Source organism: Danio rerio, chromosome 4 (genome assembly GCF_049306965.1).
Source record: "Danio rerio strain Tuebingen ecotype United States chromosome 4, GRCz12tu, whole genome shotgun sequence".
NCBI classification, from domain to species: domain Eukaryota; kingdom Metazoa; phylum Chordata; class Actinopteri; order Cypriniformes; family Danionidae; genus Danio; species Danio rerio.
Genome location: NC_133179.1, coordinates 43030358 through 43055000, shown reverse-complemented (window position 1 = coordinate 43055000; position 24643 = coordinate 43030358). Strand labels below are relative to the sequence as shown.

Below are 24643 nucleotides of genomic sequence, written 5' to 3'. Positions count from 1 at the left end.
ACAGAGGCCAGGTTACCGGTCAGGTTTGAGACATGATCATCCAGACTCTAAAAGACCACGTCCGTTTTGTCAGCATTTTCTGCATCCTGACATGCTGGTTTTTGTTGTGTATTATTTTTTTCTACTTCGATTTTTGTTATCAGGCAAATGTCTCTTACAGCGAGTTTTTGTGGCGCTGTGGCTTAGCTGGTCAAAGCGCCTGTCTCGTAAACAGGAGATCCTGGGTTCAAATCCCAGCAGTGCCTAATGTATGGGTGCCACGGTTGCTTTTTGTTAAGAGTAATGAGTGTTTATGCAGCGGGATGTTTAGCAGTCGGTTTCTTAACAAAACTCAAATCCTTAAGAACGCTGCTCGTTCAAGAGGGCTTTGGACGATGGCTTTATAAAGCATAGTGTGGTAATGCCTAACCAATTGGACTTTAATATTTCAAGTCCAGACATTGACACATGCAGCGCTACCGTTGTTAGTTTTTTTTTCTTTTTTCGAATTAAACAATTAGCCCCTTCCACAGTTGTTTGGCGCTGTGGCTTAGTTGGTCAAAGCGCCTGTCTAGTAAACAGGAGATCCTGGGTTCGAATCCCAGCAGTGCCTTGTTGACAGTTGGCCATTTGTTCATGGGCCAGAAAGTACTAAAAAGTGTTTTCTGTGCAACAGTGCTAGAAGCAGCAGAGCACCCAGGCTCTGTGGCGCAATGGATAGTGCATTGGACTTCTAGGCTGTGAGCTGAGCCGTTCAAAGGTTGTGGGTTCTAGTTCCACCAGAGTCGCAAGCTTGGCTCTTTATCTTCACTGACTTAAGGTGTGGTGCGTTTCTAACATTTTAGGCATCTGTCCATCCCGTTTTGCTTCTTTCTTTCATTGCGCAGTGCAGGCTCAGATACTAGGGGTACTCTACAATAAAGCCGATGACTAAATTGAGCTGTTTTAAATAAGGGAGATTAGAAAACAGTGTAGGGCCTAGTGGGCTTGAGGAATGACTCGAAGGCAACCTGTGGTTTTGGGGAAAAGTAACTGCCACCTATTGTTGAGATCACGCCTTTTAGATTTGTCGTACAAGAGCCTCTTTATGCATGTGCAAAGGAACTGAGTAGAAAGCATAGTAAATTTTGCTTTCCCCCCACTGTCTTAGATGAAACTGCGTTTGGAAGTATCGTATCCAGAGGTTTTTTCTTTTAGTGTTAAGACTAAGTTGGCCAGAGCACCTGTCTTGGGAACAGCAGGTGCTAGGTTCAAATCCAAACTGCACCTTTCCCTCAGATTATGGGAGAGTGGCTTTCTGATCTGAAACTCTTTCAATGGCCGATAGCATATGTTTGTCCTGATTTCCATTTTCCGAGCTGACGCTGGGTTTGGATGTAATGAAACTGGAGGTTCCAAAAAACACTTAACACATGATTAAGGATAGATTAAATAAAAATAAATTCACACATCTTGAACAGAGGCCAGGTTAACGGTCAGGTTTGAGACATGATCCTCCAGACTCTAAAAGACCATGTCCATCTTGTCTGCATTTTCTGCATCCTGACATGCTGGTTTTTGTTGTGTATTGTTTTTTCTCCTTTGATTTTTGTTATTGGGCAAATGTTTCTAACAGTGAATTTCTGTGGCGCTGTGGCTTAGCTGGTCAAAGAGCCTGTCTTGTAAGCCTGTCGTGTGCTTGTTTTATATAGCTTGCCGGATCGATTTATAAAATTGTATAGCTTTGAGGCGTAATGAATACTGTGACAAATAGAGTTAAACAACTTCTTTGCTTGCGATTTTTAGACTCAATGTGTATTTTTAGTCTCTGTGTGCAAAAACGTCCTGCCTTCTTTTCAGCTGTGGCTTAGTTGGTCAAAGCGTCTGTCTTGTTAACAGGAGATCCAGGGTTCAAATCCCAGCAGTGCCTAATGTACAGGTGCCAGGGTGGTTTTTGTTAAGAGTGCATGCAGCGCTACAGTTGTTAGTTATTTTTCTTTTTTCAATTAAAAAATGAGCCCCTGTCAAGGTCGTTTGACGCTGTAGCTTAGTTGGTCAAAGTGCCTGTCTTGTAAACAGGAGACCCTGGAATGAAGTTCCAGCAAAAGTGACTATCAGCTATTGTTGAGATCAAGCCTTTTGGATTTGTTGTACAAGAGCCTCTTTATGCACACACATACACACACACACACACGTGATATGGCTGAAAAAAATGTAAACAGGGATTTTGACAAATTATTGACTATTATGAGATTTTAAATACAGTATGTCGAGACCAGTTGTAATTTCCATATGTTGCCATATATCATGCCATATATCAGCTTTCTATATGGGGAATTGCAGTGAGAAAAAAATGACAGTAAACCTACATTATGATGGAATGAGAATTAGCCACTAAATCAAAAAGTTACGAATTGCCATGAGATTGCGTTGGAATAAACTTAGTTTAGTGTATCCACTGTCTGTACTGTTCCCTCTACACTTATGTATAAACCATTATGAAACCTGTATCATATATTTTAAACAAAAATGACTGTAAAAGATTGTTTATTGTAACAATGTGCATCTTGTGTGCTGGTGATCTAAAGTTTGTTCCTGTAGTATTTGTATGATAACAGGATTATGTGAACCAATGATCCTTCAAATGCAAGACTTCTTAAAGGAAATAAATGCAGCATGCAGAGTATTGAACACTGGAGAGTCTGTGTTTAAAGTAGTGAATGTTTCGAGTTTTGAAAATTGATAACAGGGTTCTGAAATTTGTGGCAAAACAAATGAAAAAAAACTGTAATCTGGGGTTGCCACAGTGGAATGAACCACCAACTTATCCAGCGTATGTTTTACATAGCAGATGCCCTTCCAACAACAACCCATCACTGGGAAGCACACTCACTTATTCAGAGACTCATACACTACAGTCAATTTTATCATGCTCAATTCACCTGTACTTCTTGCTGTGAGATAAGGTGCAACCCACTAGCATCACCCATTAGCAGGGCTCGAAATTAACCTTTTTGCTTGGTAGCACCGGTACTCATAACTTTAAAAATGTAGGCGCATCAGCAAAAATGTAGTCGCACCCACCAATTATAAGCATCATTACTACAAGTTTTATACAAACATATTAATTGCATTTGAAATCAACAGTATAAATGCAAGCGTGAGGAAAATATGTCTCGTCCCATCATCTCAAGAAAATACATTTTATAACATAACTGAGTGTCCAAAAGATACACAGAGCGCCCACCGGCCCTGCACGCACTGCTTGACATGAATAAATCTGTTAACGATATAACTGTGCTGTTCTCACGGGTGCTGTCTGATACTGCACTGATGCTTTTAACATGTACTGCACCTTATTATATGCATACGTCATGTTAATAGCAATACCGGTCTTTTCATGAGTAGCGATATTGGTTTAAACAGTGTAGGCCCGTTTGCGATGTCCGTTTAACTGAGTGATTGACAGCTGATATTTCAGTGCTAGAGCAGTGGGCCAATAAGAAGAGCGCGAAGGCGGGGCAAGGATTACGGACTTGGCTTTGTTTACTGCAGCAAGTTGACATGACAACTGTTTTAAACCATTCCTGAGCGCTGCGTTTCCCGTTTCAAGCACAGAGATGCATTCAGCATGAATGTCTCCCGAATTCGCGCATGTGGTGAACATTTTGCAAAGTAAAACTGTCGCACACAACACATTCTTGCACTTGCACAAATGCTCCCAAATTTATTTTGAGGTCGCATAGATAAAATTTCGGGCACATATGTGAGCAAAATGGTCGCAATTTCGAGCCCTGCCATACTAGTGTCTTTTTTCATGTTACTTGTGCTTATTTTTCAGATATCTTTTAAATTAAATACTTGTGCTATTAATTAAATACTAGAGTTTTCAAAATATACAAGTGCTTACTCATTAGACACTGGTTTATTTTATTAGATACTAGTACTTATTCATTAGATAGTACTTATTAAATATATAGTTTTTATTTATTAGATACTAGTACTAATTTTAATAGTTACTAGTAACTATTCTGTTGTTTAGGTCTTGTTTTTGGTCTAAAACATTAGACTATGTTTACACAAAGATGGGGTAGACTCCACACTACAGGACAGGTTTCAACACACAGACTGGGGTATGTTTGCTTCCCAGGCCACACATGGCTTTCACACAGACATTGACAGTTACACTTCCTCTGTTCTGGAATATATCAACACCACCATAGACAGTGTTACAACCCAGAAACAGATCACTACATACCCGAATCAGAAGCCATGAATAAACAAGGAGGTGCTCCTCCTGCTGAAAGCACGCAACACTGCCTTCAGATCAGGCGATGCACAGGCCTACAGCACTTCCAGGGCTAATCTGACGAGGGGCATCAAAAAGGCCAAGCACTGTTACAAGCTAAAGCTAGAGGAGCACTTTTCCAACTCTGATCCTTGGCGCACGTGGCAGGGCATCCAGGCCATCACCAACTACACACCCAGCCAGTCCACACCCACAGACGTCTCCTTCCTGAACGAGCTAAATGACTTTTATGCCTGCTTTGAAAGAGACAATAAAAAACCCTACATCAGGATCACTTCCTCCACCGACCACTCACCTATCACACTCACCTCCTCAGAAGTACACAACGCACTGAGTCGGATCAATGTGCGTAAGGCTGCTGGACCAGACGGTATTCCTGGGCAAGTCTTCAAAGCATGTGCAGAACAGCTCGCTGGGGTATTCACAGACATTTTCAACCTGTCGCTTAACCTAGCAGCTGTGCCAACATGGTTTAAAACCACCTCTATTGTGCCAGTGCCCAAACACTCCAGCCCAACATGCCTGAATGACTACCGCCCTGTAGTACTCACACCCATCATCATGAAGTGCTTCGAGCGGTTGGTCCTGGCACATCTAAAAGACTCTTGAAGTGGATTTTATACTCTTTAAAGTGTGAAGTTAATCTATATATTCAAATTATATGTGTATAATCTGCTTGTAGATTTACCTACCATTAAAACAATTAAAGTGTTATGTAAGGGGAAAGGGCCTGAGGAAACCACTAAGGGTCACGAGAAGTGGATGAGAAGAGAGCGGGAGAAAGCCTGAGTAAGCAACTAAGGTGTCTCAGGAAATGGATAAGAATAGAGCAACACATGTGTAAACAAAGACGTATAGATGGATAAGATATATAGTTACCAGGTTTGGGTCAGGGGTTAACCTAGGTGGAATTTGTGTGACATATGTAGAAATAAGGGAAAAACTGATGACAGAGGTGGAATTTGGGGTCAAGGGTTAAAGTAGGAGGGATCTTGTGTAACATATGGAGAACAAAGAAAAAAACTGGTGTAGAAGACTATTTAAACAGGCTATAATTTGAGTGAGACAGAATTTTTCAGACAGAGATGCTACTGGGGGTCTCCTGAAAGTTCTCCTTTGTTGTCGACAATAAAGTATATTCTTCTGATATTCATAACCTCCAGACTGAGTTTGATTTAGTAAGAGAAAAACCAAGAAAATCACTACATTTGGCGTCCCTCTGGGTGGGCTGGAAAGGAGCAGGACTGGTGTTACTGTGCATGCTGGACTGGAGAGAAAACACAAATATGTGGCCACAATAAAAAACGGTAAGCGACTTTTTGCTTATTAGTTTGTGTTTTTTCTGTCAGGACCTGCTTGTACAGGTAAATACACTTGAACTGTTTCTCCAGCTTTAAAGAATTAAAAGTAAATGTAAAAAAGATATTAAAGAAAAAAGGGGTTTTGAATAACAGAAGAAAAAGAGTAATTTGCATGCAAATGATCTGTGTTTTCCTAAGAGGGCCTTGATGGATAGGATAAACATTAACTAGTAACTGTTACTCAGATTTGGGAAATTATTAATGATATAAGATATGCATAGAGCATTTATAGGTTTTAAGAGAGAGTCTTCAATGTGTGGTGACAGTTAAGAGATTAAAGCAGAGTAAGGTATGCAAATGATCTGTGTTTTCCTAAGTGGGCCTTGATGGATAGGATAAACATTAACTAGTAACTGTTACCCAGATTTGGGAAATTAATAATGATGTAAGAAATGCATAGAGCATTTATAAGTTTTAAGAGAGAGTCCTTAATGTGTGGTAACAGTTAAGAGATTAAAGCAGATTAAAGTAGAGAGATGCGCGCTAAGACCTACGATACCGCTTTGTTTGAGGAGATAAACAAAGGGCTGCATGGGTAGGCGAAAGCCTGTGGTTACCGCTCTAAGGTTAGAGGGCTGCTCGGACAGGTCACTCAAGAGGAGTGTAGTGTAGAGTATTTATTTAATTGAAGTTTTTGTGTATTTGCTGCTTCAGATTGTGGCAAAATAGTCCACATTGGTGGGCAGAGAAGACTGCCTTCCTCCTCCTTGAATGGAATGAGGATGGGGGATGCAGCTCCTGTTACACTGAGTGGAGGAGAGGAGTGAATGAGAAGAGGAAAAGTAATAAGATTAGAAGTGTGAATGTGTTTAAAAGTATGTTTTCAATAAGGAGTAGGTTAAAATAATGATTATAGTATATTATAATATAAAAGGAGGGCTGCATATGTGTGGTGTGATTTAAAGAACAATAGGAATAGTGATTGATGCAGTTTAAGAGAAGAGATTATGATATAAAGAGAGGAGTCTCTTAAATCAAAACTAATGGAACATGTTGCATTTGAAAGACACAGAGTAAAAAGCAGAAGAATATAATAGTTAAACATTTTTCTGAAATTATCTTTGTGTTTTAAGTTTGAATATGTTAAAAAAAGAACAATAGGCAGAGTAAACTTAAACTCCTGACATAGCAATGAGTGAAAGACAGTCTGCTCCAGGATGGGGGTAAGAGAGAGATTTATGGTGTCCATGTGTGAACAATAGAGTGCCTATTTACAGCACTAGGGAAACAGAGAAGAGGAGAGTTAATGAGAGGAGATCAAACTATAGATAAAATAATGACATAGACTTTAACATAATTTGGATAGAATATAAGTTATTAATGAATAGACAAATTATAAAGTAGTATAGTAAGATAAATGAAATGAGAAAGTACTAATAATAGAGTTATATTATATAGAAAAGAGTTTGAAACTTTACTAATGAAAAAGAATAAATGAAGCCATAGTGATCAATATATATAGAGACAAAGAAAGTATGGAGTAAAAGAATGTATTAAATAAACAAATAGATTTACTAAATAAATATGAATGAATAACATATAAGTTAGGTCTTTGATTGAGAATAAAATAGAAAAAAAATAAGTTCACTGTTTCATAGATAAAATTAGATGTTTAAAATATGCTTACAATATAGGTACAGTGAACAGATAAGATAAAAAATAAAAAAGCAGTAACATTTTGAAGAAAGAATTAACTTTAGAGAATTTGATTGGATTTAAGGGAAAAAATGTTTTGTCATCTTTCTCAAAGTCAGCTATATCATTTATTTGTAGTAAAGTACAGTGATTCAGATGAAAATCATAGAAGCTAGGTAAATGTTAAAGAATGTTTTAGAGTGAGTTTAAAAGATTAATACATGTAAAAGTTTATGCAGTAAGAAGCTAAATTGATAATTATGCATTGCACTTCAAAAATGAAAAATGCTTTTAGTAAATAAATAGGTGAATTTAATTAATAATATGAACCCTGAGCTATAGCAGTAATGATTTTGAATGGTTATATCAGATATTGGGCCACCATGTAATACTACTGAATTAAAACAAGTATGGAAAAACAGATATGGAAATAAAAAATGCAATACTAAAATACGTGGCAGAGAAAATAAAAGATAAGATAATGACAAATGGCAAACAGAAGAAACATTTAATGCAAGCAGTGAGAAAATAGAAACTGAGTATGGAAAATGTTAGGGAAAGTAAAATTCGATGTAAAAATGACTGGTTAGTAAAGGAACACTAGCATAGATGAGGAGAAATGTAAAGTAAAGCATAATATGGAGCTAAAGAAAATAATTAGAATAACACTAAAGAAATAGAAAATTAAACATATTTACATATGATAAAATGATTATGAATTAGAGAAAAATAAACTGTTAAAACCGTAAAGAGGAAAAATAGATGAGAGGAGTCTCCATTTGATGGAAAAAAATGGGAAAGAAGGAAAGACTTTTATAGGTCATGAGCTAAATTCCAAATATTAATTAAGAGGACAAAGGGATGGACTTTGGGGGACTGTGGTCTCTTATCTACTAGACATCTCTGAGTGCACTGGCAAATGGAAAAGGTGTTTGAAAAACACAATGGACAAACTGTTGGCTGTGGACATTTGTGAAAGCAGTGAGGCAGACACTGCATGCCCAGGAATTACTGAGGACTGGAAAGGCTATTTATGTTCAGAGACACTAAAAAGAGGCAAACAAGCTAATGATGAACTGATCAAAGAGAAAAAGCGCTCCACCAGAACTTTACATCAGCTCAACAAAAGAAAAGAAGCCAGCACTAAGAGAGAAGGGGGAAACACTGTGCCCTGATATGGACACCACAGAAAAGACTACACCAATCTATGAACCAGTTGTCTTCTCAGGGTGTGAGGAGGGGGAGTCTGGCAGTCCATCTCAAAGCAGTCGACCTATAGTCCAAATTGAGTACAATGTGACCACTCAGAGGGCAAAAATAAGAGCAAAAGTGTAGCTACCCATTCTTGTATCAAATCAGACTCCTGTCAATATGATAAAAAGAAAAGTATCATGTAAACTGTAAGAAAAGTCTTAGATGATAATGTACGATGAAACTTTAAATGTGTAATGTTGAAATGATAAATTATGAAGAATGTTAAATTATTTTGGTTCATTTTCATAGGTTAATTCAGAGATTATTGAACATAGGAGGACAAATTATAATGCACGGTGGTGACTAATAAAAGAAAAAGAGACAGCTTTTATAACACAAAAAATAATTTGGGTTAGAAGTTGATGGAATTAAATATTTAAGTTAAAAATTAGGGAAAACTTATTTTGAGTAAACTAAACCAAGATTTGAGAGAAAAATTATGTCAGAGATTAAGACAGAAAAGTGATTTATATTTGAAGGGAATGAAAAAAAAAAGTGAAATGAACTCACAGTACTGAATAGGTCAAAAAAGAACAATTCTAAATGTACTAAAAGAATATTTGAAAGAGAAAAGTGTTTAAAAACAGAAAATAGGTTGTTTTACATATGTGAAGAAATAATTAAAAGCAAAAAGGATTAAGGACTAAAGATGAATAATCAGATCAGATAGAGAGGAACCTATAAAGAAATCCAGTGATTTTTCAGTCAACTGGTAGAAAATTACAACAAAAAATGTATGTACAAACAGTGTGATGTGAAAGCAGGAAGGAATTGGAGCTGAAAATGCTGAAAAGTGAAAAATGCTAATTAATATAAAATGCAAAATAAATAGCTCAGAAATAAGAAATTACTTAGGTGTCAAGTTTTAATAATGATTAACAGTTCAGGACATTAAGGGAAAACAAAATTAGCCAGCATAGGGAGGATTAATAAAAAATTAAACCAGATGCAGGTCTGTTATATGCTGGAATAGGCATTGTTGAAACTTTTGAGAACATAGCAATATTAGAAACATTTAAATATGTTATGGCATTTCTAATTTGGTTGTGATTGTGTAGGTAACTAATAAAATGGATTTTATTTTAATTTGATTAAAATTTAATTTTTGATGATGGCATTAGTCAAAACAGGCAAAACTAGATGTTGTAAAATTTATGATTTAAGAACAGTCAGTGATAGAGAATTTCTTAGCAGAGGTCCTAACACGCACTGTACTTAAATTTTTTGTTTAGATGCCAAATATTTTAAAGTAATTGATTTCTGTTCAGTTAATTATCAGAGGAGGGTAGACACTTGGTTACACTTAAGGTAAAAAAGACGTGTAGAATTTAGTTATCTGCAGGTACATCTAGTTCAAGCTAAGTAAAAGACATAAATAACATTTTTTAGGGATGACAGGTTTAGTGTTAACAAGATTCTGTATCTAGTCCAGATGCAATAATAACTGATAAGCTGATAAATAAGAAATTGATTTGACATTAAAGAAAATAGGGTAGCAGGTCTAACACTAGTATAGAGTCACAACCTCAATTAGATGATAGTGGAAATTAAACAACATACTAGTATCTATGAACAATATATGTAGCATTAGAGGTGAACAAAAAAGACAAATAAGATTTATGTAATACATACAAAGAACAGATTGTTGAGGCAACAGCATTTTAATAGATTGGCATTTGAGATGTACATGGTTTGAATCAAGGGTGAAATGGTAAAGAAAATTGAGCACCAAGGATAATGATCGCCTTTTTGAATGCAGTGATTAGTGAATTGTTGTCCACATGTGACATTTGTGCAAAGTAGAATGTGAGTAAAAGATCAGCAATAGGCTTAAGGGGATATTCAAGAACTTGATTGTGGATGTTGTGAAATGATAAAATTAGCTTAGGGCAAGAGATACAAACTTTTGGGCATGACAGTTTTGGTAGATGAGTGAAGGTAATTCCATCAGCAGAACAGGGAAGAAGGAACAGTTATTACATTTAAGACAAGAGAAGTCTCAGATTTGGAATAACCTCTGAAGAAAGTTCAAATAATGTGTCTGCATTTAAAAACAAATTAAAGTAATTAAAGTCAATTAAAGTGAATAAAGGTAATTAAGTAGATAAATAAGTGGATATATAATTCAGTGAATAGATAAATAAATGAATTGATAAAGTATTGGAAATAAAGAAAATTGAGAAATTACACATAATTGTAAGGAATGATTGAAAGAGCTAAAGATGATTCATCAAGGCCTAGTTTAACAAACTATGTTAAAATGATAAACTCAACTGGATTGATTTGTTACCTTTTGCATTAATAAGTGATTGCATGAAAACTGACAGAAACAAGCAACTAACATTGCATGAAATACTATTGGGTCGACCCTTGCATGTAATCTTGTATTTAACCTTGTGGAATGTTTGGAGAACATTTCTAATGCATTGGAAAGAAGTTTGGTCTTTTATGAGGAAACTAACTGTCATGTGCAAAGCGATATCTGTACAGGAAACCAAAAAAGACCAGAAGCAGGAGATTAATCCGGTGATCGAGTATATCTGAGGTGTTCTGGAGAGAGTGGAGTGTAATCAGGAGAAATGGACCTTATGCCAAGGTTACCAAAGGGGGATGCCATCAACTGGATACCATCGGGACCACAGCACAAGACAGCCAAAGGAAAAAGCTCCAACAAGAGAAAGTTAACGGGAAACAGAGGAGGCAGAAAATCCCAAAGCTCAAACCAACGAATTGCAAAGTGTGGCAGAAGCAGTTCATCAGAACAGTTAAAAGAGTAATTCTGATTATATACCTGAGTGAGAAATACAGAAGGTGCCACAAATTCAAGTGATGATAATCACTACAACTTCAGGTTATAGACTCTCAACATAAAGTCTCTATCAACACTTTTAAGGCCAGAACGAAAAAAGAATGCTCGCAAGTATGTGCCAGATTTAGATTCAAAAAGATGAACTAGTGCTAAAAATTTTTATAGTTTAGAAGAAGAGGATGATGAAGAGGATCCATGCCTTGGGTGTTAAGTGCTAGACAACCTCTACCCCAAAACGGCGGCTCTCTACAATACGCAAAGTATCTGGGCTGAAGATCAACGTACTCTACGGATTATGTGTGTGGATGTTAGATTAGAATATTATGTTATGACCATATATTATGAAATTGTGCATGTGGATTTTTATTTTTTGTAGTGTTTTAGTTTTATTCTTTACTGTATGTTAGATAATCATGACCCCCAGAAGCAAATGTATAACCATTTGTATGCTTAAAATATTACTTTTTATGATAACAAAATAGAATCAAGTCTTTTACTATGTTCTTGTCAAATCAGGACATAGATGTTTGGTTTGATTCTATTCCAAAGTGCAATTACATGATCTGGTCATTTGTAATAATACTGTGACATATATTTGTCATTAGGTAATATGGCTAAGGGCTAGATCATGGAGTTGCACTATGGGCCAAAAGCAAGAAGATTAAGACTTGAAGTCTTAAGAGGAGGGATTATATGAAGTGGATTTTATACTCTTTAAAGTGTGAAGTTAATATATGTATTCAAATTGTATGTGTATAATCTGCTTGTAGACTTGCATACCCATTAGAAGAATTACCATATCACAAGAAATGGATAAGTTATATAGTTACCAGGTTTGGGTCAGGGGTTAACCTAGGTGGAAATTGAGGTCAGCGGTTAACCTAAGTGGAATTTGTGTGATATATGTAGAACTAAGACAAAAACAGATGACAGGGATGGAATTTGGGGTCAAGGGTTAAACTAGGAGGGATCTTGTGTAATATATGGAGAACAAAGGAAAACAACGGATGTAAAAGGGTATTTAAGTAAGGCCAGAAGATGAGTGAGTTAGAATTTTTCAGACAGAGATGCTACTGGGGGTCTCCTGAAAGTTCTCCTTTGTTGTTGACAATAAAGTATATTCTTCTGATATTCATAACCTCCTGACTGAGTTTGATTTAGTAAGAGAAAAACCAAGACACCACTACATTAACAGCCGAACGCGCTAACCAACTGCGCCACAGAGACTTAGGGAAAGATCACCTACAGTGGTAGAAAGGCGTAACTTTGTCTCAAAAGGTCTGCTATATGAACCCTAATGTAAGTTTGTTGAGAGAGAGAGAAAATTAAGAGGAACGCCCAACGTGGGGCTCGAACCCACGACCCTGAGATTAAGAGTCTCATGCTCTACCGACTGAGCTAGCCGGGCTAATGAGAAGCTCTTTCAAGAGCTAGACACCGTTTACAGTAATACCTTCCCTACCTGTGACAATCTTCTGCTAAATCCTGATTTCATCTTGTAACGCTGGACAGAATGTGGCCCTGGATATATGCCCAGTGCACGTGTTAGCATTTGCAAGGCAGCAAAATGCCTAATTCGTCCCTGGGTGGGCTTGAACCACCAACCTATCAGTTAACAGCCAACGCGCTAACCTATTGTGCCACAGAGACCTGGGGAAAGGTCAACGACAGTTGTGAAAGGCGGAACTTTGTCTCAAAAGGTCTGCTATATGAACCCTAATGTAAGTTTGCTGAGAGAGAGAGAGAAAAAAGTAACAGGAACACCAAACGTGGGGCTCGAACCCACAACCCTGTGATTAAGAGTCTCATGCTCTACCGATAAGCTAACCGGGCTGATGTGGAGCTCTTTCAAGAGCTAGACACTGTTTTCGGTAATACCTTCCCTACCCGTGTCAATTTTCTGCTAAATCCTGATTTCATCTTGTAAAGCTGGACAGAATGTGGCCCAGGATACATGCCCAGTGCACGTGTTAGCAGTTGCAAGGCAGCAAAATGCCTAATTCATCCCTGGGTGTGCTTGAACCACCAACCTTTCAGTTAACAGCCGAAAGCACTAACTGATTGTGCCACAGAGACTTAGTAAGAGGTCACCTACAGTGGTAGAAAGGCAGAACTTTGTTTCAAAAGGTGTGCTACATAAACCCTAATGAAAGTTTGCTGAGAGAGAGAGGCAACAGAAACACTCAACGTGGGGCTCGAGCCCACGACCTTGAGATTAAGAGTCTCAAGCTTTACCGACTAAACTAGCCGAGCTGATGAGGAGCCCTTTCAAGAGCTAGACACCGTTTACAGAAATACCTTCCCTACCTGTGACAATCTTCTGCTAAATCCTGATTTCATCTTGTAAAGCTGGACAGAATGTGGCCCAGGATATATGCCCAGTGCACGTGTTAGCAGTTGCAAGGCAGCAAAATGCCTAATTCATCCCTGGGTGTGCTTGAACCACCAACCTTTCAGTTAACAGCCGAAAGCACTAACTGATTGCGCCACAGAGACTTAGTGAAACATCACCTACAGTGGTAGAAAGGCAGAACTTTGTCTCAAAAGGTCTGCTATATGAACCCTAATGTAAGTTTGTTGAGAGAGAGAGAAAAGTAACAGGAACGCCCAACATGGGGCTCGAACCCACGACCCTGAGATTAAGAGTCTCATGCTCTACCGACTGAGCTAGCCGGGCTGATGAGAAGCTCTTTCAAGAGCTAGACACCGTTTACAGTAATACCTTCCCCACCTGTGACAATGTTCTGCTAAATCCTGATTTCATCTTGTAATGCTGGACAGAATGTGGCCCTGGATATATGCCCAGTGCACGTGTTAGCAGTTGCAAGGCAGCAAAATGCCTAATTCGTCCCTGGGTGGGCTTGAACCACCAACCTTTCAGTTAACAGCCGAACGCGCTAACCAATTGCGCCACAGAGACTTAGTGAAAGACCACCTACAGTGGTAGAAAGGCGTAACTTTGTCTCAAAAGGTCTGCTATATGAACCGTAATGTAAGTTTGTTGAGAGAGAGAGAAAAGTAAGAGGAACACCGAACGTGGGGCTCGAACCCACGACCCTGAGATTAAGAGTCTCATGCGCTACCGACTGAGCTAGCCGGGCTGATGAGATGCTCTTTCAAGAGCTAGACGCCGTTTATAGTAATACCTTCCCTACCTGTGACAATCTTCTGCTAAATCCTGATTTCATCTTGTAACGCTGGACAGAATGTGGCCCTGGATATATGCCCAGTGCACGTGTTAGCAGTTGCAAGGCAGCAAAATGCCTAATTCGTCCCTGGGTGGGCTTGAACCACCAACCTTTCAGTTAACAGCCGAACACGCTAACCAATTGCGCCACAGAGACTTAGGGAAAAATCACCTACAGTGGTAGAAAGGCGTAACTTTGTCTCAAAAGGTCTGCTATATGAACCGTAATGTAAGTTTGTTGAGAGAGAGAGAAAAGTAACAGGAACGCCCAACGTGGGGCTCGAATCCACGACCCTGAGATTAAGAGTCTCATGCTCTACCAACTAAACTAGCCGAGCTGATGAGGAGCCCTTTCAAGAGCTAGACACCCTTTACAGTAATACCTTCCCTACCCGTGACAATCTTCTGCTAAATCCTGATTTCATCTTGTAAAGCTGGACAGAATGTGGCCCAGGATATATGCCCAGTGCACGTGTTAGCAGTTGCAAGGCAGCAAAATGCCTAATTCATCCCTGGGTGTGCTTTAACCACCAACCTTTCAGTTAACAGCCGAAAGCACTAACTGATTGTGCCACAGAGACTTAGTAAGAGGTCACCTACAGTGGTAGAAAGGCAGAACTTTGTTTCAAAAGGTGTGCTACATAAACCCTAATGAAAGTTTGCTGAGAGAGAGAGAGAAAAAAGTAATAGGAACACCCAACGTGGGGCTCGAATCCACGACCCTGAGATTAAGAGTCTCATGCTCTACCAACTAAACTAGCCGAGCTGATGAGGAGCCCTTTCAAGAGCTAGACACCCTTTACAGTTATCCCTTCCCTACCCGTGACAATCTTCTGCTAATTCCTGATTTCATCTTGTAACGCTGAACATAATGTGGCCCAGGATATATGCCCAGCCACGGTTTAGAAGTTGCAAGGCAGCAAAATGCCTAATTCATCCCTGGGTGGGCTTGAACCACCAGCCTTTCAGTTAACAGCCGAAAGCACTAACTGATTGCGCCACAGAGACTTAGGGGAAGATCACCTACAGTGGTAGAAAGGCGTAACTTTGTCTCAAAAGGTCTGCTATATGAACCCTAAAGTAAGTTTGTTGAGAGAGAGAGAAAAGTAAGAGGAACACCCAACGTGGGGCTCGAACTTACGACCCTGAGATTAAGAGTCTCATGCGCTACCGACTGAGCTAGCCGGGCTGATGTGATGCTCTTTCAAGAGCTAGACACTTTTTACAGTAATACCTTCCCTACCTGTGACAATCTTCTGCTAAATCCTGATTTCATCTTGTAACGCTGGACAGAATGTGGCCCTGGATATATGCCCAGTGCACGTGTTAGCATTTGCAAGGCAGCAAAATGCCTTATTCGTCCCTGGGTGGGCTTGAACCACCAACCTATCAGTTAACAGCCAAACGCGCTAACCTATTGTGCCACAGAGACCTGGGGAAAGGTCAACGACAGTTGTGAAAGGCGGAACTTTGTCTCAAAAGGTCTGCTATATGAACCCTAATGTAAGTTTGCTGAGAGAGAGAGAGAAAAAAGTAACAGGAACACCAAACGTGGGGCTCGAGCCCACAACCCTGAGATTAAGAGTCTCATGCTCTACCGAATGAGCTAACCAGGCTGATGTGGAGCTCTTTCAAGAGCTAGACACTGTTTTCAGTAATACCTTCCCTACCCGTGACAATCTTCTGCTAAATCCTGATTTCATCTTGTAAAGCTGGACAGAATGTGGCCCAGGATATATGCCCAGTGCACGTGTTAGCAGTTGCAAGGCAGCAAAATGCCTAATTCATCCCTGGGTGTGCTTGAACCACCAACCTTTCAGTTAACAGCCGAAAGCACTAACTGATTGTGCCACAGAGACTTAGTAAGACGTCACCTACAGTGTTAGAAAGGCAGAACTTTGTTTCAAAAGGTGTGCTACATAAACCCTAATGAAAGTTTGCTGAGAGAGAGAGGCAACAGAAACACTCAACGTGGGGCTCGAGCCCACGACCTTGAGATTAAGAGTCTCATGCTTTACCGACTAAACTAGCCGAGCTGATGAGGAGCCCTTTCAAGAGCTAGACACCGTTTACAGTAATACCTTCCCTACCTGTGACAATCTTCTGCTAAATCCTGATTTCATCTTGTAAAGCTGGACAGAATGTGGCCCAGGATATATGCCCAGTGCACGTGTTAGCAGTTGCAAGGCAGCAAAATGCCTAATTCATCCCTGGGTGTGCTTGAACCACCAACCTTTCAGTTAACAGCCGAAAGCACTAACTGATTGCGCCACAGAGACTTAGCGAAAGATCACCTACAGTGGTAGAAAGGCAGAACTTTGTCTCAAAAGGTCTGCTATTTGAACCCTAATGTAAGTTTGTTGAGAGAGAGAGAAAAGTAAGAGGAACGCCCAACGTGGGGCTCGAGCCCACGACCCTGAGATTAAGAGTCTCATGCTCTACCGACTGAGCTAGCCAGGCTGATGAGAAGCTCTTTCAAGAGCTAGATGCCGTTTACAGTAATACCTTCCCTACCTGTGACAATGTTCTGCTAAATCCTGATTTCATCTTGTAATGCTGGACAGAATGTGGCCCAGAATATATGCCCAGTGCACGTGTTAGCAGTTGCAAGGCAGCAAAATGCCTAATTCGTCCCTGGGTGGGCTTGAACCACCAACCTTTCAGTTAACAGCCGAAAGCACTAACTGATTGCGCCACAGAGACTTAGCAAAAGATCACCTACAGTGGTAGAAAGGCGTAACTTTGTCTCAAAAGGTCTGCTATATGAACCCTAATGTAAGTTTGTTGAGAGAGAGAGAAAAGTAAGAGGAACGCCCGACGTGGGGCTCGAACCCACGACCCTGAGATTAAGAGTCTCATGCTCTACCGACTGAGCTAGCCGGGCTGATGAGAACCTCTTTCAAGAGCTAGACACCGTTTACAGTAATACCTTCCCTACCTGTGACAATGTTCTGCTAAATCCTGATTTCATCTTGTAATGCTTGACAGAATGTGGCCCTGGATATATGCCCAGTGCACGTGTTAGCAGTTGCAAGGCAGCAAAATGCCTAATTCGTCCCTGGGTGGGCTTGAACCACCAACCTTTCAGTTAACAGCCGAACGCGCTAACCAATTGCGCCACAGAGACTTAGGGAAAGATCACCTACAGTGGTAGAAAGGCGTAACTTTGTCTCAAAAGGTCTGCTATATGAACCCTAATGTAAGTTTGTTGAGAGAGAGAGAAAAGTAAGAGGAACACCCAACGTGTGGGTCGAACCTACAACCCTGAGATTAAGAGTCTCATGCTCTACCGACTGAGCTAGCCGGGCTGATGAGATGCTCTTTCAAGAGCTAGACAACGTTTACAGTAATACCTTCCCTACCTGTGACAATCTTCTGCTAAATCCTGATTTCATCTTGTAATGCTGGACAGAATGTGGCCCTGGATATATGCCCAGTGCACGTGTTAGCAGTTGCAAGGCAGCAAAATGCCTAATTCATCCCTGGGTGGGCTTGAACCACCAACCTATCAGTTAACAGCCAAACACGCTAACCTATTGTGCCTCAGAGACTTGGGGAAAGGTCAACGACAGTGGTGAAAGGCGGAACTTTGTCTCAAAAGGTCTGCTATATGAACCCTAATGTAAGTTTGCTGAGAGAGAGAAAAAAGTAACAGGAACACCAAGCGTTGGGCTCGAACCCACAACCCTGAGATTAAGAGTCTCATGCTCTACCGAATGAGCTAACCGGGCTGATGTGGAGCACTTTCAAGAGCTAGACACTGTTTTCAGTAATACCTTCCCTACCCGTGACAATCTTCTGCTAAATCCTGATTTCATCTTGTAAAGCTGGACAGAATGTGGCCCAGGATATATGCCCAGTGCACGTGTTAGTAGTTGCAAGGCAGCAAAATGCCTAATTCATCCCTGGGTGTGCTTGAACCACCAACCTTTCAGTTAACAGCCGAAAGCACTAACTGATTGTGCCACAGAGACTTAGTAAGAGGTCACCTACAGTGGTAGAAAGGCAGAACTTTGTTTCAAAAGGTGTGCTACATAAACCCTAATGAAAGTTTGCTGAGAGAGAGAGGCAACAGAAACACTCAACGTGGGGCTCAAGCCCACGACCTTGAGATTAAGAGTCTCATGCTTTACCGACTAAACTAGCCGAGCTGATGAGGAGCCCTTTCAAGAGCTAGACACCGTTTACAGTAATACCTTCCCTACCTGTGACAATCTTCTGCTAAATCCTGATTTCATCTTGTAAAGCTGGACAGAATGTGGCCCAGGATATATGCCCAGTGCACGTGTTAGCAGTTGCAAGGCAGCAAAATGCCTAATTCATCCCTGGGTGTGCTTGAACCACCAACCTTTCAGTTAACAGCTGAAAGCACTAACTGATTGCACCACAGAGACTTAGTGAAAGATCACCTACAGTGGTAGAAAGGCAGAACTTTGTCTCAAAAGGTCTGCTATATGAACCCTAATGTAAGTTTGTTGAGAGAGAGAGAAAAGTAAGAGGAACGCCCAACGTGGGGCTCGAACCCACGACCCTGAGATTAAGAGTCTCATGCTTTACCGACTGAGCTAGCCAGGCTGATGAGAAGCTCTTTCAAGAGCTAGACACCGTTTACAGTAATACCTTCCCTACCTGTGACAATCTTCTGCTAAATCCTGATTTCATCTTGTAATGCTGGACAGAATGTGGCCCTGGATATATGCCCAGTGCACGTGTTAGCAGTTGCAAGGCAGCAAAATGCCTAATTCATCCCTGGGTGTGCTTGAACCACCAACCTTTCAGTTAACAGCCGAAAGCACTAACTGATTGTGCCACAGAGACTAAAGGCTGATTTATACTTCTGCGTCAAACACCGGCGTATGCTACGGCGCTGACGCATAGCCCATCGCCGTGGCCGTCGCCGTCACTGACGTGCACCTCTCAAAAATTGTAACTACACGTCGCAACAACGCGTAGCGCAAGCTCTGTGATTGGTCGGCTTGCTAGCGCCGACGAGTCTGGGCGGGACCGAGAGCCGCGCGAATGGCACGAGCAATTGTTTACAAGTGTGGAGTCCCGTGAAGGAGCTCCGGATGGAAAGTTTTGTTCTTTGTTTACCTCATGGTTAAAGTTGTTGCACGTCCGCTGGTTCCTGCCTCAAAATGAGCGAGTTTGAGTCACTTGTACATCCAGGAAGTGTTCAGAATAGCAAAACAGAAGCGAAGAAACTCGACACAGAGGAACATTTACACCTCACTGCCCACTAGCGTTTCGGAAGTGTTAATGCAGACCAACGGAGACAGCGCGCAGAAGTATAAATGCCCAGCCACGCGCGTTGCCTGCGCCGTGAGTTGCGCCGGTCACTTGACGCAGAAGTATAAACCAGGCTTTAGTAAGAGGTCACCTACAGTGGTAGAAAGGCAGAACTTTGTTTCAAAAGGTGTGCTACATAAACCCTAATGAAAGTTTGCTGAGAGAGGCAACAGAAACACTCAACGTGGGGCTCGAGCCCACGACCTTGAGATTAAGAGTCTCATGCTTTACCGACTAAACTAGCCGAGCTGATGAGTAGCCCTTTCAAGAGCTAGACACCGTTCACAGTAATACCTTCCCTACCTGTGACAATCTTCTGCTAAATCCTGATTTCATCTTGTAAAGCTGGACAGAATGTGGCCCAGGATATATGCCCAGTGCACGTGTTAGCAGTTGCAAGGCAGCAAAATGCCTAATTCATCCCTGGGTGTGCTTGAACCACCAACCTTTCAGTTAACAGCCGAAAGCACTAACTGATTGCGCCACAGAGACTTAGGGAAAGATCACCTACAGTGGTAGAAAGGCAGAACTTTGTCTCAAAAGTTCAAGCTTTACCCATTGTCCTGAAGTACATGAGAATGAGAAAAAGATCAAAAATGAATTTGAGCCCGTTTGAAATTCTCTTTGGTAAACCACCGTGTGTAGGTGTGAATGGGGGAAAACAGCAGCTGCCCTCAACAGATGTGTGTGAGAATGACATGTTGAATTACTGTAAGATATGTCTCATGTGTTGTCCGATGTTTGTGTGCAGGTAAAGGCCGCACAGGGGAAGGCTGCTGAGAGACCACTGCACAGTCTGAGGCCTGGCGACTTCGTGGTGATTAGGGACCTGAGGAGAAAGAGCTGGAGAGCAAAGCGCTGGCTGGGTTCATTTCAAGTGCTACTGACCACGGAGACGGCGGTGAAGGTCGCAGAGTGGGCGACGTGGGTGCATGATGGGCACTGCAGGAAAATTCCATCTCCTGAGGAGGATTCCACGAGGGAGTAGGAGAGAAAGAGGGGCTCTGAAATCATCTGAAGGAAAACAGCAGGCTGTTATCTGAGGGAAGCAAGGTCACAGCTGGGGAGAAACAACAACAACCCAAGAGGTGTGTGTGAAACAGTAACTTCTGAATACAACACCAAGCAGCACACAGACGGAGGATAAAGCGACCAAAAAGAGAGGTGAATAAGCTGTGCTTGACCATCGCATTAAAGATCTGAAGATGGAAGAAAAGATTAGCTGCCATCCATTCCGTGTGCGAGGAATGTGTGGTCTGAGGAGAACAACACTGGCATTGCAGCTAGTGTCACCTTAATTAACCTGATTACAGCAAAACATTACTGACATTGTGACCCACATGAGAATGACAGTAAAAGAACCTAAGAAAGTTAGCAGCCCATAGCTAGATTGGCTGTCATTTAAGTGGGGAAACTGGATCTACTGGGCCTTTACTGTGGTGTTACCTGTATTGGGAGTGGGTGTAGTGATATTATGTTGTCTTCCATGTATATTCAGATTTGTATTATGGTCAGTGGGCAGACTGATTACAACTAAAACATCCCATCAGATGATAAGAGTGGCTGTGAATGAAGAGGGTATGAATATTGACATGGGTGAAGATTTTGATTATGACTTTGATGATAGCAGCAGCTACATAGAAATGGATAAGGAAAAACTGTAAACAACTGAGAACAAAATTTTTGGTGACGGCTGTTACTTAATTGGGAAAATATTAACGAACCAGATTTTTTGAAATTTAAGATAACTATCTGCTTGCTTATATATGTTCTGTAACAAATCTCAAAAGAGTGATCATTTACATGAAAATTGAGAGAAGGGTGTAAATGTGATATATGTTTAAGAGTACAGAAACAACGTGTTCCTATGTTCATGAGTGTTATTGATGAATTGCTGTAGAGTGTTAATAATTTTTAACTGATTGAAGAAATGTTTCTAGAATTTTGTTGTGTGAACAAATCAATAATGTGAAAAAAACAGGCAATTTCTGTGATTTGAACCTCTGAGGGGTGACTGAGGGTCCGATTTCGATCGGGAGCGCAATAACAGTGATTATTCGTTTAGCCCGGCTCCCAGGGAAGAGGGATGTTTTGAAAGATAAATCTTAAAGGGGAAACTATTAAGAAGAATGTTTAAACATCTCTAGTGTATTTGATGTGTGCAGAAACCTGTTAAATGATTTTTGTAATCAGTGTGATTTTGTATTCAATTGAAAAATGAATTTAATAGTGAGTTATCAATGAATGATAAAAAGAGAGGAATTGTAATGGAAATTCATTTTTAGATGAACATGTGTAGTGAAAACTTGCTTACTCCTCATCTTTAGATGTGTGAAAAGTCACTTGTGTTCACAGTGTACTTTTGTTTATACAGCCTTACATTCCCGTATGTGACCACGTGGTCCTTATCTTTCCAATTAGCTTAAAGATGAACATCTATTAGGGGTAAGGGGCATGGGCTGTGTGATATATGACTGGAAAGCAGCAGGATGGTTTTCACACCTGTTGTAGTATGTGAGGTTTAGATTGAACTAGAATTGATCTCGTAAGCAGCACAACCCAGATAAAAGGATGAGCACACTTTGCTTCATTGTCTCACTCTGCAGAAACTGTTGTTGCTGTATGACTGTGACCTTCTTTGCAAAGAATAAAAGCTTTGAAAAGACATCCTGGGTAAGACTTTGTTTCTTGACCACCGAGAGCGCCTCCTTAAAGGAAATTGCCACTACAATTGACATAAAATTTTGCAACAACATCCTTCAAAACGCTAAAAGAGTGAGAGTAAAAGAACTTCTAAAGAAACACCATGATCTCTCGAATGCCAGAACATAGGAGCGACGAGGATGGGATTCGAACACGTGTGTAGAGCACAGTGGATTAGCAGTCCATCGCCTTAACCACACAGCCACCTCGTCACGTATTTTCCTTCTTCTCTGGTGGAGGCCGGACTGTGGCACATAATTGTATATGTATGTTTCTGCAACTATTTTTGGTAAGATGACTTTCAGTTTTGCTGTATGAATGAAAGATCAAATGAACGACAAAAATGGGATTCGATGGACTCGGCCACCCCGTCATGTATGTACTCACTTTCCTGTTGGGGGCTGGACTATGGCATTTCTGTATGTATTTGCTGCTATTTTCGGTAAAGATGACATTAAATTTTGCAACAACATCCTTCAAAACGATAAGAGCGTGCGAGTAAAACACTTTCCACGGAAGCACCGGCCTCTTTCAAACGCCAGAGCATTTGAACGACAAGGATGGGATTCAATGGACTCTTCCACCTCTTCATGTATGTACTCACTTTCATGATAGGGGCTGGACTATGGCATATATGTTTGTATTTGCAGCTATTTTCGATAAAGTTGACATAAAATTTTGCAACAACATCCTTCAAAACGCTAAAAGAGTGAGAATAAAAGAACTTCTACAGAAACACCATGATCTCTCAAATGCCAGAACATATGAGCAACAAGGATGGGATTCAAACTCATGCGTGCAGAGCACAATGGATTAGCAGTCCATCGCCTTAACCACTCAGCTACCTCGTCATGTACTTTTCTTCTTCTGTGGTGGAGCCCGGACTGTGGCACATATTTCTATATTTATGTTTCTGCAACGATTTTCTGTAAGATGACTTTCAGTTTTGCCGTATGAACGACAGAGCAAATGAACGACAAAAATGGGATTCGATGGACTCGGCCACCTCGTCATGTATGTACTCACTTTCATGATGGGGGCTGGACTACGGCATTTCTGTATGTATTTGCTGCTATTTTCGGTAAAGATGACGTTAAATTTTGCAACAACATCCTTCAAAACGATAAGAGCGTGCGAGTAAACCACCTTCCACGGAAGCACCGGCCTCTTTCAAATGCCAGAGCATTTGAACGACAAGGATAGGATTCGATGGACTCTTCCACCTCGTCATGTATGTGCTCACTTTCATGATGGGGGCTGGACTATGGCATATATGTTTGTATTTGCAGCTATTTTCGATAAAGATGACATAAAATTTTGCAACAACATCCTTCAACACGCTTAAAAAGTGAGAATAAACGAACTTCTACAGAAACACCATGATCTCTTGAATGGCAGAACAAATGAGCGACGAGGATAGGATTCGAACGCACGCGTGCAGAGCACAGTGGATTAGCAGTCCATCGCCTTAACCACTCGGCCACCTCGTCACATATTTTACTTCATCTCTGGTAGAGGCCGGACTGTGGCACATATTTCTATATGTATGTTTCTGCAACTATTTTCGGTAAGATGACTTTCAGTTTTGCCGTATGAACGACAGAGCAAATGAACGACAACAATGGGATTCGATGGACTCGGCCACCTCGTCATGTATGTACTCACTTTCATGAAGGGGGCTGGAATATGACATTTCTGTATGTATTTGCTACTATGTTCGGTAAAGATGATGTTAAATTTTGCAACAACATCCTTCAAAACGATAAGAGCGTGCAAGTAAAAGACCTTCCACAGAAGCACCGGCCTCTTTCAAACGCCAGAGCATTTGAACGACAAAGATGGGATTTGATGGACTCTTCCACCTCGACATGTATGTACTCACTTTCATGATGGGGGCTGGACTATGGCATATATGTTTGTATTTGCAGCTATTTTCGATATAGATGACATAAAATTTTGCAACAACATCCTTCAAAACGCTAAAAGAGTGAGAATAAACGAACTTCTACAGAAACACCATGATCTCTCGAATGCCAAAAAAAATGAGCGATGAGGATGGGATTCGAACCCACGCGTGCAGAGCACAATGGATTAGCAGTCCATCGCCTTAACCACTCGGCCACCTCGTCACATATTTT

At 40.7% G+C, this 24643-nt stretch overlaps 13 non-coding genes across 13 annotated transcripts; 2 read left to right on the top strand and 11 right to left on the bottom strand.

Moving 5' to 3' along the window:
* Positions 1-171: 171 nt before the first annotated feature.
* Positions 172-245, top strand: trnat-cgu (transfer RNA threonine (anticodon CGU)). The gene has a single exon. It is a non-coding gene; the product is annotated as a tRNA-Thr (tRNA).
* A 273-nt stretch (positions 246-518) lies between these two features.
* trnat-agu (transfer RNA threonine (anticodon AGU)) lies at positions 519-592 on the top strand. Its single transcript has one exon. It is a non-coding gene; the product is annotated as a tRNA-Thr (tRNA).
* A 12069-nt stretch (positions 593-12661) lies between these two features.
* trnak-cuu (transfer RNA lysine (anticodon CUU)) lies at positions 12662-12734 on the bottom strand. Its single transcript has one exon. It is a non-coding gene; the product is annotated as a tRNA-Lys (tRNA).
* A 1196-nt stretch (positions 12735-13930) lies between these two features.
* trnak-cuu (transfer RNA lysine (anticodon CUU)) lies at positions 13931-14003 on the bottom strand. Its single transcript has one exon. It is a non-coding gene; the product is annotated as a tRNA-Lys (tRNA).
* Positions 14004-14172: 169 nt separating this feature from the next.
* Positions 14173-14246, bottom strand: trnan-guu (transfer RNA asparagine (anticodon GUU)). Its single transcript has one exon. It is a non-coding gene; the product is annotated as a tRNA-Asn (tRNA).
* Positions 14247-14596: 350 nt separating this feature from the next.
* Positions 14597-14670, bottom strand: trnan-guu (transfer RNA asparagine (anticodon GUU)). Its single transcript has one exon. It is a non-coding gene; the product is annotated as a tRNA-Asn (tRNA).
* A 2230-nt stretch (positions 14671-16900) lies between these two features.
* Positions 16901-16973, bottom strand: trnak-cuu (transfer RNA lysine (anticodon CUU)). The gene has a single exon. It is a non-coding gene; the product is annotated as a tRNA-Lys (tRNA).
* Positions 16974-17324: 351 nt separating this feature from the next.
* On the bottom strand, positions 17325-17397 carry trnak-cuu (transfer RNA lysine (anticodon CUU)). The gene has a single exon. It is a non-coding gene; the product is annotated as a tRNA-Lys (tRNA).
* A 169-nt stretch (positions 17398-17566) lies between these two features.
* On the bottom strand, positions 17567-17640 carry trnan-guu (transfer RNA asparagine (anticodon GUU)). Its single transcript has one exon. It is a non-coding gene; the product is annotated as a tRNA-Asn (tRNA).
* Positions 17641-19015: 1375 nt separating this feature from the next.
* On the bottom strand, positions 19016-19088 carry trnak-cuu (transfer RNA lysine (anticodon CUU)). The gene has a single exon. It is a non-coding gene; the product is annotated as a tRNA-Lys (tRNA).
* A 4186-nt stretch (positions 19089-23274) lies between these two features.
* Positions 23275-23356, bottom strand: trnas-gcu (transfer RNA serine (anticodon GCU)). Its single transcript has one exon. It is a non-coding gene; the product is annotated as a tRNA-Ser (tRNA).
* A 557-nt stretch (positions 23357-23913) lies between these two features.
* trnas-gcu (transfer RNA serine (anticodon GCU)) lies at positions 23914-23995 on the bottom strand. The gene has a single exon. It is a non-coding gene; the product is annotated as a tRNA-Ser (tRNA).
* A 557-nt stretch (positions 23996-24552) lies between these two features.
* On the bottom strand, positions 24553-24634 carry trnas-gcu (transfer RNA serine (anticodon GCU)). The gene has a single exon. It is a non-coding gene; the product is annotated as a tRNA-Ser (tRNA).
* Between the last annotated feature and the right edge of the window lie 9 nt (positions 24635-24643).